Here is a 14,753-nt window from a genome sequence, read left to right on the forward strand (position 1 = left end):
ATAATCAGTAACATTCGATGCATTAAAGCTTTAATCGAGAATCTTCAAGTACAAGGATCCAAGAAATAGCTGAAAGATTAGATAACATCGGTAATAGTTCACACTGGCCTTTGTAATAAATTGGAAAAATATCGTAATTTAGAAAATAAGTTCCGCGTGACTTGTCGATAACTGAAACTTTGCCCCATCACGACAATGTAAGAGAACCTTGGAGAAAAATTAAGTTGCAATTCACAATTTGTGTCACTGTCATTATACTGTCACAAAATACACAAATATAATATGCAAAAGTAAACGAATGCTTTTGAGTGGCAACGTATAAAAAGATTTACAACATTCGGTATTGATATTTTAGTCTACTTATAAGAACGGTTGAGAAATACGATCGATAACATTCAATGTATCCATGTATTGTTACTATATACGAGAAACAACAAAGACGTAAAAAGAATGACAGTGTGAATGGATTGTTGGCCGTGTAATTTATTGCAAAATCTACAATTACAATGGTTATTACTATATCATGATATCGCGGCATCGAGCCTCTCCAAACGTTCGCATCTCTTTGCAGTCGCGTGTCAAACAAATTAGATCGATTCGATAGCGTTATCACAGATGTTATCGAAATATACATATTATGTTTCATCCATTTAATGTTCTAAAGAGTCCGATTCTTTTAAGATAGCTCGATACATGAGTTTTTTCTGATAAATTTAGAACACTTACTACCGTAATTATAGATTTCTATCTGATGATAGAACTAATGAAATTCCAGAAACTTTTGAACAACACGCATCATGTATTTATAAAAGTGTTCTATGGCGAGTGTTCAAATACCTTGGCGATTCGATGTAGGTGAAAGCACTTGAAAAAATCGAGCAAAAGTAAAACGTTGGTACACGAAAGATATTACGTTGAAAAACTGCAGTATTATTTTCCGTCGACGAGCGACAGCGTTCGCACTGGTGTAGAATTCTTCTGGAAGATCCATTCGGAATTTTCTCTGGCGCGTCGAATAACTTCCACCGCGTGATCGCGTATCGATTTTCTCCTCGGTGCACGGATTGCGTTGCGTGGGCGGAATAGTCAAAGAGGATATTATCGTCAACCCTTCCTAAGCAGACTCGATAGTATGTTATTGCGTTCATCCTTTGTAACAATCGTTATGTCTTGTGTATATTTCGATATATGTACCTCGATATTTAAATTCACGGTATATGAACGAAATACTAGCTGCAGCGGAATCATCCACGTTCGATACATAGGAATACAGCCTTGAACGAAACAATCTCTGTGCGTTTATGTGGCTGTCGTGTCTCTTATCTGTTTCTACTTTGCATCATAGTCATCTTCTTCTATACGCGTGTAGCAAACACAAACGTTTTACATCACGGACTATCTCGACTTTTGTCAAATAAAACATTACGTCAGCTTGTTTACTGGAATCTCATCAATAAAGAAATCAGTCAAAGTCCCTCCAACATACATCTTCCATACTTACGTGATTCTCAAATAGTAGTATTGAAGAAGAATAGAATTTTTTCTTACAAGAATGTAGCAATTTCTTTCAATTTCTATTCTTGTTTTTCGATATTTCTTACAAGGGGCCATATCCAAATGAATAGAATTTTCGTCGACAGACATTCATTCGTTCGTGACCTAAATTTCGATTGACCGAGTCTGTTGAAAGAGTTGTGCCGTGAATCAAACGATAACTAGAAACCGGCCACATTCTAAACTCGATAACTCGATAAACACCCGAGCGACACAACGTTTCAAGGGTTTCCATCTTATTCCGAGACTTCTTTCCAATACATCTCGATTAAAGTAGCGTATATGCACATAGAAAGATGAAAAGCGATTCATAGGCATGCGTTTGAAACGAGTGTCGTGCAATATGCATGTCGTATGCTTTCATCGAAACGCAGACCTGGAGACAAAAGAGAAACGCTATCAAAGAGATTGTAAGGTGTGCCGTTCACATTACGTTCAAACCTTTATTTTCCATCGCTTTATACCCTACATCGAAGATGTAAAAAGAGATGAGTTCATCCGTCCGAAAATATTCAGATTACGCTTTCATCTTAAATTCTTTCAAGATATTCCACCGTTTCGGAATTGATTTCCACGTAAGCTGAGTAATGTGCATGCATAATTTTTAATGCAATAGCGATTATTACTGGCTTATAAGCTGATGCAACGATAAATAAATAATTTATCGAAGAAAGTTTCTTTGCCGAAAAATGAGAACTCACGCGTTTCTAGTTCTATATAAAAACCGGAAGCTAGAATCTTTAACCAATTAAATATTTAACTATTTAAACGAGTTTCTGCTTGATGGTAAACTATGCTGGAAACGGACACGCACGTCACAAGCTCCGGATGTATAAATTACGGTTGTTTCTTTGAGATCACTGTATTTTCTATTATCCGGATATTCCAACTGTTTCCCAACGCTGTTAACTTTTTCTCTCCACCTTTTAATTCTTTAATACGAGACATTGCACACCGCCTTTCGGCCACGCTCATAATTTTCTCCATTATAAGTACTCATTGTATACCTTTCAGCGCTTTGTTCCACTCTTTTCTTTTGTTTTTTTTCTTTTTTTTTTTTTTTGTGCGCCACAATATCCGCTTTGCACCGTTTATCTTTGGAGAATTTCCTTTCTATGTTTACTAATCGCTTCGGTGCCAGATTATCGGTAACAGGAAGTACCTTGAAATGGTTCATGGCCACTAGTTGTAACACTTTAGTCATGGCATGTATTATTACGTGAAACATTTACTACACATATTTTAACTTTAAAGATGATTTGTCTCAAGATAGTAAAGTTAATTGAACCGTTGAACGGTACAAAGGATCGGCCAATTGTTACTTATGCATGGCCTAATTCAGATAACCATATTATCAGAAAGCACATTTGCTATTAACGAGCTGTGTTGCGTTCAGCGTAGCACCACTTGCGACGGTTTATCTTGTTATGGAAATTTGCTCGACCCTTCTTCATCTCTGCAAATAACCGAGCAACTTTCATACAGTATTTATGCAAATTTCAAAACGCAATTTTTCTTATCATCGATGGCAAACCGGTTGATTTGGTTATCTCTCTTCCCGACTAAAAAGAAAATGATCTAGAGATTTACGAAAAAGAAAACGGACATCCTAACAAATAGATTTTGTGTCTATTAAATTGTAATAAGAGTAATGCAACATTCGCACAACGCAAAACCACTTTGTTATGAAAAGATTAAGTAATAAAAGATGGAATAATTCTGTAATTAACACTAAGTAGGAAAACTTCCTACTTTCTATGACTAACATGTTCCAGAAGAAATTTTATCTTCCAACTTTCTTCGGAGTTTGAGGGTAGCAGGTCATCCGATAAAAATAAAAGTAAAAAGAGGAGCCAAGAAAATCTTTGACGTTAATAATTGTTAAGGTTATTTGATGTATGTGGATACAAAAAAACGCGTGGATAAATTGTAAGGTATAATAAGTATATATATATTGTGAATATTAAAGTACAAAGTGTGGAATACAATGTGAGCTGGTCCAGATCCGCACGCTAGCAGTGTTACCCTAAGACTAAAAAAATCCTGAAGCCAACGTTGCATATGTACCGCTTATGGTCCGTCCTCGACGCAATCTTTTGTCTATGCGCTGTCGATGGCTTCGGTGCTTGAGAAAACTGAAGACCAGATGTAGAGTTTTCTTAGAAGTGACGACCACTTCAAGAATAATAAATGTACTCAAGGTAGGAATGTAAATAGCGTAAAACTTAATAATTATAATCTAATTCGCAGCACTTTGATTATTTCAGCCAACTGTGAACACAATTAAACTGCTGCAGAGAGTAACACAAACATAGAAACGTGGATCGTTGGCATGGTACATAACTTTGATGATAGAGACTGAAACGTGCACTTGTAAACAGGATATTTACCCACTATTTAATTAAACTTCTCTTTAATTACGGAAGCTTTTACCGTTCGCATCGATAAATGCACTATCGTGTAATAACTATGGTCAAACGAAACATCGTTATCATCTACTATTCCTAATTATAACCTCGACCAAAGTACGAAATTTTCAACATTAAACAAAATTGAACCTTTACCTTTCGAAACGAGTCATCGTGACGCATACAAGTGCAAAGTGAAAGAGTATCGGTTTTGTTTAACAGGACGACCGCCAAAATATATCAAATGTACGAGCAATCAGAATCACCGTGGTGAGCAGAATATACTCGTAAAAAATTGAATCTATACGGCCAATAAAGGATGTCGTTTTCACTTCGTGTGCTGGTGAATCTTTGAATCTCTAAACGAATCGATATTGGCCGCTTGTAGATTTCGATCTTTACGTACCTTTACGTATTTCCTATTACAACATTCCTCTATCATCGAGAACATCGAGTCAAACGAGGCCAACATCTTTCCAAGCTTTTTATAGAAGCTACAGAGTATCAGGTCGGGTGTCGAAGCGTTAAGGTACGCTATTTACATCGGAAGAAAGAAAGGAAAACATTATGCGGAAAGATAACAGTTCGAAGAATAGAGCAGAAATAAAGAGAAAAGCGGAGAGAAAAGAGAAGAAAGAGAGAGAGATACAGGGGTTGCGAAACGGGGGATCGATAACCATCGTCATGGCGACCATAGCATCAACTAGTCTTTGCTCCGGTAGATTCTTCCTCTCTCGTGCTTCTCTTCGAGTATCGCGATCTACAAGTTCCTGGGATCCTGAATACCTGAACCATCATAAATCCCTCGATAACTACAATATATGTATCAAAAACTCAACCGCTCGATAAACTGACCGTTTTGACCACTCTTTGCTCGCCGAACTATAGAAACAATTTTATCTGGAACGACGAAACTGAAACTGGAGTAAATTATTTCATACGCTATATGGGCTGTTAATGGACAAGATAAATTTGAATAGCGACGTCAATATGGATTTGAAAACATGTTTCGTTTAAATATTCCATACGTTCGATGTGCTTCCTCCATTTGAACAACTGAGTTACAATTTAAACCAGCTATCATTAAATATTTACTCTTAATTTATACTTCATCGATCTTCTTATATAAAATTGCGACGTAATATGTAGTTATTCCTTCGGAGACGTCCATGAATCGAGCACTAAAATGGTTTCCAGATCTTCTATATAATTCGATATAATTTCTCTCGGGTTTCTTATCGACGAAGCATTCATGAACATACACTGACAGAAAATAACGATATTTTAGATGTTTTCACTCACAGGGTTGAGTACTGTGAAAAGAATCAATGAATGAGTTCAAATGAAAAATGAGTTCAACGAATCCTGTTAAGTTTACGAAATGATCGATTCGGGTACGAGTGTAGAACATAAGACTGATAAGTAGCGAGGCTTCTGCTCAACCTAGACCTTCTTTAAGTTTATACGGTAATCGTTATTCTCGTTATTCATACTTTAATAGTACAGCACGAGAGAGACTCGAACAAGTCGACAAATATAATATTGAAAATTTGAATAAGCTAAGTGTTGGAGATAATAATATACTCACGTGGAAAACAATTATTCGTTATCCTTTATCCTCCATTATTATTTAAAATAATTATAAAAATAATAATTTGGAAATAATTTATTTCTCAAACGAGATTTTGGGGTTCATTTGCAGACGACTTTATTTTGAAATAAGCTTATGTGTTATTCTAATTGGAGTAAGTCGATAAATATAATATTGAAAATTTGAATAAGCTAAGTGTTGGAGATAATAATATACTCACGTGGAAAACAATTATTCGTTATCCTTCATCTTCCATTATTATTTAAAATAATTATAAAAATAATAATTTGGAAATAATTTATTTCTCAAACGAGATTTTGGGATTCATTTGCAAACGACTTTATTTTGAGATAAGCTTATGTGTTATTCTAATTGGAGTAAGTCGATAAATATAATATTGAAAATTTGAATAAGCTAAGTGTTGGAGATAATAATATACTCACGTGGAAAACAATTATTCGTTATCCTTTACCTCCCATTATTATTTAAAATAATTTTAAAAATAATAATTTGGAAATAATTTATTTCTCAAACGAGATTTTGGGATTCATTTGCAAACGACTTTATTTTGAGATAAGCTTATGTGTTATTCTAATTGGAGTAAGTCGACAAATATAATATTGAAAATTTGAATAAGCTAAGTGTTGGAGATAATAATATACTCACGTGGAAAACAATTATTCGTTATCCTTTATCTCCCATTATTATTTAAAATAATTATAAAAATAATAATTTGGAAATAATTTATTTCTCAAACGAGATTTTGGGATTCATTTGCAGACGACTTTATTTTGAGATAAGCTTATGTGTTATTCTAATTGGAGTAATTATTTGATCATTTGATTCATCATATTCGTTTCAAATAAATTTCCAACTTTATATCTTCATCGTTTTACTAATCAGTCGTCTGTAGATTGTAAATCATCGAACGTCTGATTTCTATGTAAAAAATACTTGCTTAGACAACAAAAATGAATGGCCCAGTAAACTCTGTATGTGCGAACGGAAGTATAACGGAACACTGTTTCCATACTATGATCAACTAATAGCACGATAAAGTGTTCGGATGGATGCAACCTAGCTTGAATCTCGAGGGGTTCTCGAGTGTTTCTGCATCAGCAGTCACAAGACAAAGGTGGCAGATAGTATAATGTTCGAGTCTGCAGCTGTGAGGCTTTAATCGTAAGGCGTAAAACTACAGAAACTGCGATGATACGATGCTACGCGAAAACCTTCTAATCTTTCTAATCCTACGTCCATTGTAATTTTCTAACTCATTATCTCATTAACGTTTTCAGAATCGTAATTTTTTGAACTTTAACACGTTATATTTGATCGGTGTCGCATCCGAGTATCGCTTTGAATATTTTGCACACGTGTGGTATTAAAGTTTCGTCCGAGACATTTCTACCGTGTATTAGTTCGCTCGATTCGCCAACAAAGCAGTTACATACACAGACGTATGAAACGCGTTCCAAATGCGGTCGAGATCTCTTTAAATTCATGAGAAGAGAAGAATGTAGTTCAAGAACATTCCGAAAAGAGCTTTGAGAAGGAGCGAGTTACGGCGGAACTTGCATGAAATCGTTTCTCTCTCTGCGATTCTTTGAGAAATTTTCATCCTACCACGTAAGTAAATATAATATATGCGGCGTTAAACTTTGGAAATTGAGTGGGATTTTTTCGCCAACGTTACTTCGCCTATGGCATTTTAATTTGAACGAGAAGATATACCGCGATGCGATTTCAGAATTCTACGAAATCGAGCAAGAGAGAAATAAACGCTATGGGTAAGGAGATTAAACAAGACAAGGTTGAAAACGATCGTACGAAAAGAAATCTCGGCAACAAGTTCGCAGAGGAACGGCGGTATAACTCATTTTCATAGAGATTAATAAAAGAGGGCGAATACGTATCTCGGAGAGAAACGCGAGAGCAAAACGTGATGAGGCTTCCATAACTTGTAAATGAAAGTTGTTAGCGCGAGAGGAAAACGTACGGTCGCTTGTAAAAGAGAGGGTGGTGAGTAAGGAATTATGCGAAGCAAGAATTATAAAAATATTAAGATAAAAGCTGCAAAAAGCGGAAACTGAGGCGAGGATAAGAATAAAAGTGTAAAAGCGGAAGGAAAGGTCCGTTATACGGAGAAAAGTACAAACGAGTAAATGCTGAGGGGCTTGCTGCTACTCATTTTGTAAACTTTCCTCGAAGGGCAAAAGCCCCAAAGAGGACATAGAACGAAGGGCGGGAATGAAGGGTGGAAAGAAGTAGGAGGAGGTTCAAGAACCTCGAATTAAAATGCACGACGTTCTCTTCCCTGCTGGATTCAGTTTTCCCTTGCAACCGTTGCCAACCACAACTCTTTCTTGCCTTTTCCTGCGAACTTCGACACGCGAATCTCGGATCGTTCGAGCTCCAAAAACGGCAGGCTTGAAAAGAGAACTTTGCTGAAAAGATCATGTCCCGTGTTTCATTTTCGTGTAATCCCGATTTCCTGTCACTCGTAATTTGCCTTTAAATGCCAATACATTAATGCTACTGCTAATTCGTAGCTTTTTTATGATTTAGCAATGTATTTGCATATAGAATAGATCACTAGCTCTCGTTAAATTGCACATCCTGTTCGTGTCTTTTGTTCTATCATCAGTTTACCTTAAACTCGTTTCTTTTTGTCCTCTTTATTTTACAGTCAAATTTCGTAATTTCGGTGATATAGACATTCGCTGTATTCCGATATAGAAATTGAATTGGCGTAATCTGGTTTGGGGAAATCTAGAATACGTTTGTAAACGTTATGATCTCACCAAAAGATACTATTAATAAATCTTCCACTATTAGGTAACCTGCAGGGAAACTGGTTCTGCGTATTTTGCGCTTAGTGTTCAAATATAGAAACAAATGAGGAAACTACAAGTACTTCCGATACAAAACGGCAGTAAAAATTTATAATATCTGAAAAACAATTTGCACCTTTTGAGTGATGTACACATCTGTCTACATTGTTTATAAATAATTTAATATATAATATACATATATAATATTTAAATATTTAATTATTAATTTGTAACTAGTCAATTTATAATTAATTATTAATTTAATTAATAATTTATATATATCACATATATATCGATTTTCCGTATATTTAACAGTGTTACAAGATAATGGTGTTTAATTTCTTGTGTAGTTTATTATGATAATCTCTTTGTAGAAACAGTTGCAGTACCTTCATGCTGTTTTAAGAATGTAACAAGAAAGAAATTAACTTTTTAAAATAATGTGCTAAGAAAGATCTGTACTTTCCCAAAAATGTTATAAGATAAGAAAGAGTGATAAAAGAGTGATGAATTTGAAAGTAAAATACTTTTTTCAGACAGAACCCTAAGGATAAATATGGGACGGATTTGAAATTTTTATTTAGAATAATAATTACAAGCTAAATTAAATTGAATTTGATATACATATATTTACCACAAGGCTCTTCTCTCAGAAACCTCAATTATCTTTGTTTGAGAAATTCTAGCAATTTCAATATTATTCTCTACCATCGAAATGGCAGAGTGCGTAATGAAGTATCCAAGATAGAACTTGCACAGAGATATAATAAGACCCTTTGCCAAAGTTAACTCGAAGTTAGGTCAGATGGTTCAGAATGGCACTAGCGGTAGTTGGCACTGTTATGATTTCCACAATTATGTTGTGATTTCCACAATTAAGAGCAAACACCGATCAAAAGATTATGAAACGGAGATATTTTATTTTCAAACGTGTGCAGATTTAAGATATATTATTATGAATCTGAGCAGTAAGTTGGACGACAAACAACGTGAATATTTATTTTCTCTCGCAAGTATGTATAATTTTATCAAATGGGCGTGAATATGCCGAAATACTTCAGTTACCGGCTACGCCCAGTTATTCGATACTTTACGTTACATTACGATCGGAGTTTTAAAAACCTTCTAGTTCCTTAAATTCGACGCGATAAATTGTTAATAACAATAATAACAACAATAATAATAATAGATTATCGACAAATTTGCAGTTGAAATAAATTAATCAAACGAACTGATTCTTGAAGATATATCAAAGAACAGTGGTTGATGGTTGATAGCAGCTGTAAAATTTAACGAAAACAGAATGAGAAAATCAATGCCGCATGACTGGCTCCAGCACAAGTATCCTTAACATCGTCATATAAATATGAGCTCATTACAGATGATACTCGACAAAGCACGAACCAAAGTAAATATCCAATAATTTCGTGAAAGAAGGTAAAAGAAAACATACCTTTACAAAAGCATTAATCGCCTCAAATTATGTTCCCCGCGAAACCATCTACGTTTATTTGAAACATTTTTCGTTAAAATCGTTACTTGTGCAATAATCGTGGTTACGTATACATCCTGTGTACATATACAGCTATACTATATTCGACTTGTTATCTGTGAATTAAGCGGAAATATATTTTTATCAAATGTAGTTATCAATATAAATAGGCGGTAATACCGAGACCACGATGACGATAATATAAACCTACTGTTACATTTATGAACATTCAGTAATTTTTTTTAGTATTGAATTTATAGTACGCCGATCTCATAAAAAGATATTTACTTGAGTATCACTTCCAATTATTAATTCATTATTAATTGATGAATAGTAGTAGTATATATTATTTACCTGTACTTATTACGCACGTTTTATGCAGACAAAAAAAGGAAAGATTAAAATTATCGAAATATAAAAGAGTAGACGTCTACGAATGAAAGAGCGAAGAGGAAAGAAAGAAGAGAAGAACCGATTTAGAGTGCTTAATAATATGTCTTCGGAGTTGGCTGGCGAATGACTCGAAAGGGTCAGCTTGCAATTAGCTCGAGGAGGTCGCGAACTTTGTCGAGGAAATAAAGTTCCCTCGTGAATTGGATTAACTTGCGTATACAAACGTGACACGAAGGTTGGTTGGACGTGCAATTTGTTTCTCAGAGCCGTGCGTAGTTACCACAAAATATGCTCAAGGGCTTTTGTAGCATCATCATGACATAGACGCGTACTTATTCGCGATACACGAACGTCGAGTATGTAAGATATCTCGAGTGGAGTACTTTTAGCAACCGGGAGCCTATTCTTGCGTTAAGTTTCTGCACGAACGTTGCGAATGAAAACAAACTACACGTGCACCGTTCGGGAAATTTGCTTCTTTAGCTTTACAAGCAAGGACATGGCCAACTTCTGTCGAACCGTTGGGCACGATGCCAAATATCAGTACATGTAAATGCGTTTACTGTTTCTCGTCGCGACATTCAGTTTGTCAAACGGAACTATAAGTACCCAATCTATTACTCGTATGTTCCCATAATACTTTCTATGCTTCGAGGCAGAGATAACGGTTAAATAAGTTCCTTCTAAGAAACCAATTTATCCCGCGATTTATCATAACGTTCAACATTACTGACATTCCGAGGATACAGTTACTTTCCTACAAATGAACTGAGCATCAATCAAATTCTAATTAACTTCACCGCGTTACTCATTGACTTTGAAAGACAACGAGACAAAACGTTGCGCTTCTCGTACTGGTTTCATCGATAGGGGCACTATAAAAACCGGATGACACGATCGAGATCGCGTGACTGCCTAACTCGCCACGTAAATTATTTATGAATTAGAACCTAGTGTGTGCTGTCTACAGCGACAAACACGTGCACAAACTAGCTGTATAAACGAGAACTAGTGCGATTTATATCTGTTTATTAGCTAACCATCCAAGAACTACTTTTTTCTAAACTAACATTCTTCTTTTATTCGACTACGACAGAGGGATGGTATTGTGTTTGGTCTTAATGTACGTATGTGTGTAGGTTTGTTTGTTTGTGCTCTTGTAACTTAAAAACGGCTTGACCGATTCTAACTTTACTGGCTATGTAGCACATTGAGACAAATAAAATGGCGAGATACAACAGCTGCAAAGAAACGTTCGTATGCTTAAAGCGCTAAATTCTAAAAGAAAACGTGACATTTTTTTATTATAGCGCATTTACTTATAGTTTCTCGTTGGTGTCAAACAGGATTAATCTAAAAAGAATCAAATAAAATTAATATTAAAAAAAAGATACCAAATTATGCAATACTAAAAAAATAAAAAATACAAGATATACGAGTTTCACTCAGAAATATGAGATACATATTCAAATAGGTATTTTCAAGTAACTGATACGGTTACCGAATTTGCAGATAAGTAACGTTTAAAAATACAGTAGTCTGTCGCCCGCAGTATTTATAGAGTTTAATTGTTCCTCCGATAATTTTAAACGTTGCTTACCTGTAAATTCAGTAACTACCGTCCGTGCAAAAAGTATTCGCGCAATACTTAAATTTAACAAAATTATCGTAGAACCTCGTCTAGTAACAAAATTTTAACGAATAACAACATTTATTATTATTAAAATTATTACATAATATTATTATTAACATTTTCACGATAGTAGTAGGTATCGCACACTCTTACTTTTTTTTTTAATTATTCTACAAACTTGTAAGAATATATACATATTTTTCATTTGTTAAAATTTTGTTAATGAACGATGTTTTAGAGTATTTTTGTTGAAATTAATTACTGCGCGAATACCTTTCACACTGAACGTATACCAGTTATTTAAAAATATCTGAATATGTACCTCATATTTCAGAATGAAACACATACATTTTGTATTTTTATATTTTTACTTTCACGTAGTCAGGTATCACTATGTTTTAAATATTTTTTATCTCTCTATAATATTTTTCTCGATATATGGAGATATAGGAATAACCGTAACTCCAAGGGAAGAGAAACATAATGAAAATGAATATTAATTTTATTATACGTAATAAGGCGCTCTCTTTTTTCGTGTTCCTGATGCGTAACACGACTACCCCACTACGGTCACACAAGAAAATTCGAATTACACCAGGATACCACATTACCATAAATTGCACGTATCCTACGAGTACAGTCACGATAATCATACGCGCGTTAATAACGAGGACGAGAACATGTCACCGATCCTATAAAATATTCCATCCAATTTATGGAACATACAAGTATTATTTGTACCATACGCAGACTTTAGCAACAAATCAAGATAATGTCACTGGAAATATGATGCGCAGGGTATCAAAGAGTTAACTTAGAAGCTGACAAAAAATTTAATTGTTTCCTATTATTCCGTCGAATGTAATCAATGAAACGAATTAGATCATTGTAAAAGCGCATGATAAATTATGACGAACTGAATCTTTCTTCACTTACAATTCAAATTCGATTACGCCGTCAACTGTATATTCCTCCTTCAACTGAAACAAACAAGTCGAATCGTTCTTACTTATTCTGTTTTTTTCCTCCACTTATTTAGCAATTCTTACTCGCCCATAGATAAATAATAAGTGATCAGATAATGAATACCGTCATTATCAACTTACAGGCGGAAAAAATAATGAAAAATTCAAAGTTCACCGATGAACTTTGAATATGAGTAGTTTCCACGTTATACCGATGATAAGGCAATTATAATGGAAAATTTTCAGCTGTGGTAGGTAAAAAGGAGAGGTAAGATAAACTAATGTTATGGAAAATGGATCTAAATATATACCGGTAACCATATATTAATTTTAAGTTGATGCAGAAAGTGAAAACTTTTTTTTTTATTATTAACAAAGAACATTATTTCTTCTTTTAAGTCACATGTTTTGAATTCTGTACGTGAATTATTGGAATTACAAATTTGTAGCAGATATAGATAAAATTCTAACAAGATTAAATTGAAAAAGCTCGAACAATTTTCGTTCTTTTTTATTCTTTCTAGCGACTAGGTATTCTTGCTATTTACCAAATATTTTCGTCCAAGCGAACAGAATCCACTTTATGAAACGTAAAGGGTGCATCCTACGTATGGCGATAAAAGCGATTTTACGGTAGCTTGAATTTGGAGCAAGTCCAAGTCGAAAATCGATCGACCTTTAAACTAACCAAGCACATATACGCTTACCACAACGTTACTAGACAATGAAATGAACAAAGTATCACTTCACCGTCGGGAATCGTCCCGATACAAATCTATCCTTGACAGGAAAAATGTTTATTTAGAACGAAATTGTTTCGCTTTACGCGTTAAAACGAAAGACGATTTCTTGAGATATAGTAAATATTCTTGAAATATTGCGCTCGATAGAAATAACAAGATAAAGGGTAAAAAGGCTGATAAAAATGGTAAAGTTGGTTTTAAAAAATATAAGAACTTATCGGCAATAATGTACGTATCAATGTGGTAAAGTACAGAATGACTAATACAGATTGCAAAAATGAAAATAAATAAGTTTCATCGTTAAAGCGTGATTTACTGTTTATACCAGAAAGAAAAAACACGACACACGGGAGGAAAGATGAGAAAAGATAGTTGAAGATACGCAAATGGAAACTCGCTCTCGGATGAATTTCAGTTCTTGAATAAAAACGACCAACTCAAAGCATTTAAACGAGCATAAATGTAACAGAGCTAACCAAGCAAATGAAAACGCGTTTCGTTACTACGCGCTTAGATCGTTTTAGGCACAAAACCTGTATGTTGTGAAAATGATGAAACAAGAATAACATTGAGATTAATTAGCCCAGAATAAAAACAGCCTGGTGAATTTTAATGACTCTCAATACGTCGTCGGCTGAATGTTTTTACACGTTTGTTTATCTAAGGAACTCGAATTATGGTATTTATTCAAGCATATTTTAGATTCTTATACGACAACAGATCAGAAGTTTCAACAATTTTTGTGTCTGGAATACATCGAATTGTAAATGCACAGAGAGATAGCAGAATAGTAGCGTTGCTTGATCACGTGTTATAATGTCGGTGTCTTAAATAATAGGGCAAAGTATATGTGAGATAATTTCGCAAAGCATAAATAGCTAATAGAATTTCATGTTCGTTAACAGACGTTTATCGCTTCATCTAAAAAAATAAATATCATAGATTCCTGGAATTCTTATTCAATCGGCTCCAATTATGTGGTTTTGCGTTTTAAAACCATCAGCTAACTAATCTTACGTACATATGTGTATAGGTATGACAAGATAATAATAACGACTGACCGGTAATTATATTCATTACGAAATGGTTTATATCTTCGAAAGCACTTGAACAGCAAGTGTATGGACAAATAAATGAAAC

The 14,753-nt window shown here is 34.4% G+C and overlaps 1 protein-coding gene across 3 annotated transcripts in view; it reads right to left on the reverse strand.

Moving 5' to 3' along the window:
- LOC132905514 (beta-1,4-N-acetylgalactosaminyltransferase bre-4-like) overlaps positions 1 to 14,753 on the reverse strand; it is a 39,204-nt gene that overhangs the window by 12,923 nt on the left and 11,528 nt on the right. Inside the window, exon 2 of one of the 3 annotated variants that reach the window (XM_060956894.1) lies at positions 11,592 to 11,625. The exons of the other annotated variants lie outside the window; for them this stretch is intronic. The gene's annotated coding sequence lies outside the window, so the exon portion shown is untranslated. The remainder of the gene's footprint in view (positions 1 to 11,591; positions 11,626 to 14,753) is intronic. 3 annotated transcript variants of the gene reach the window in all.

The sequence above is a fragment of the Bombus pascuorum genome, chromosome 3, assembly GCF_905332965.1.
Source record: "Bombus pascuorum chromosome 3, iyBomPasc1.1, whole genome shotgun sequence".
Classification (NCBI taxonomy): Eukaryota; Metazoa; Arthropoda; class Insecta; order Hymenoptera; family Apidae; genus Bombus; species Bombus pascuorum.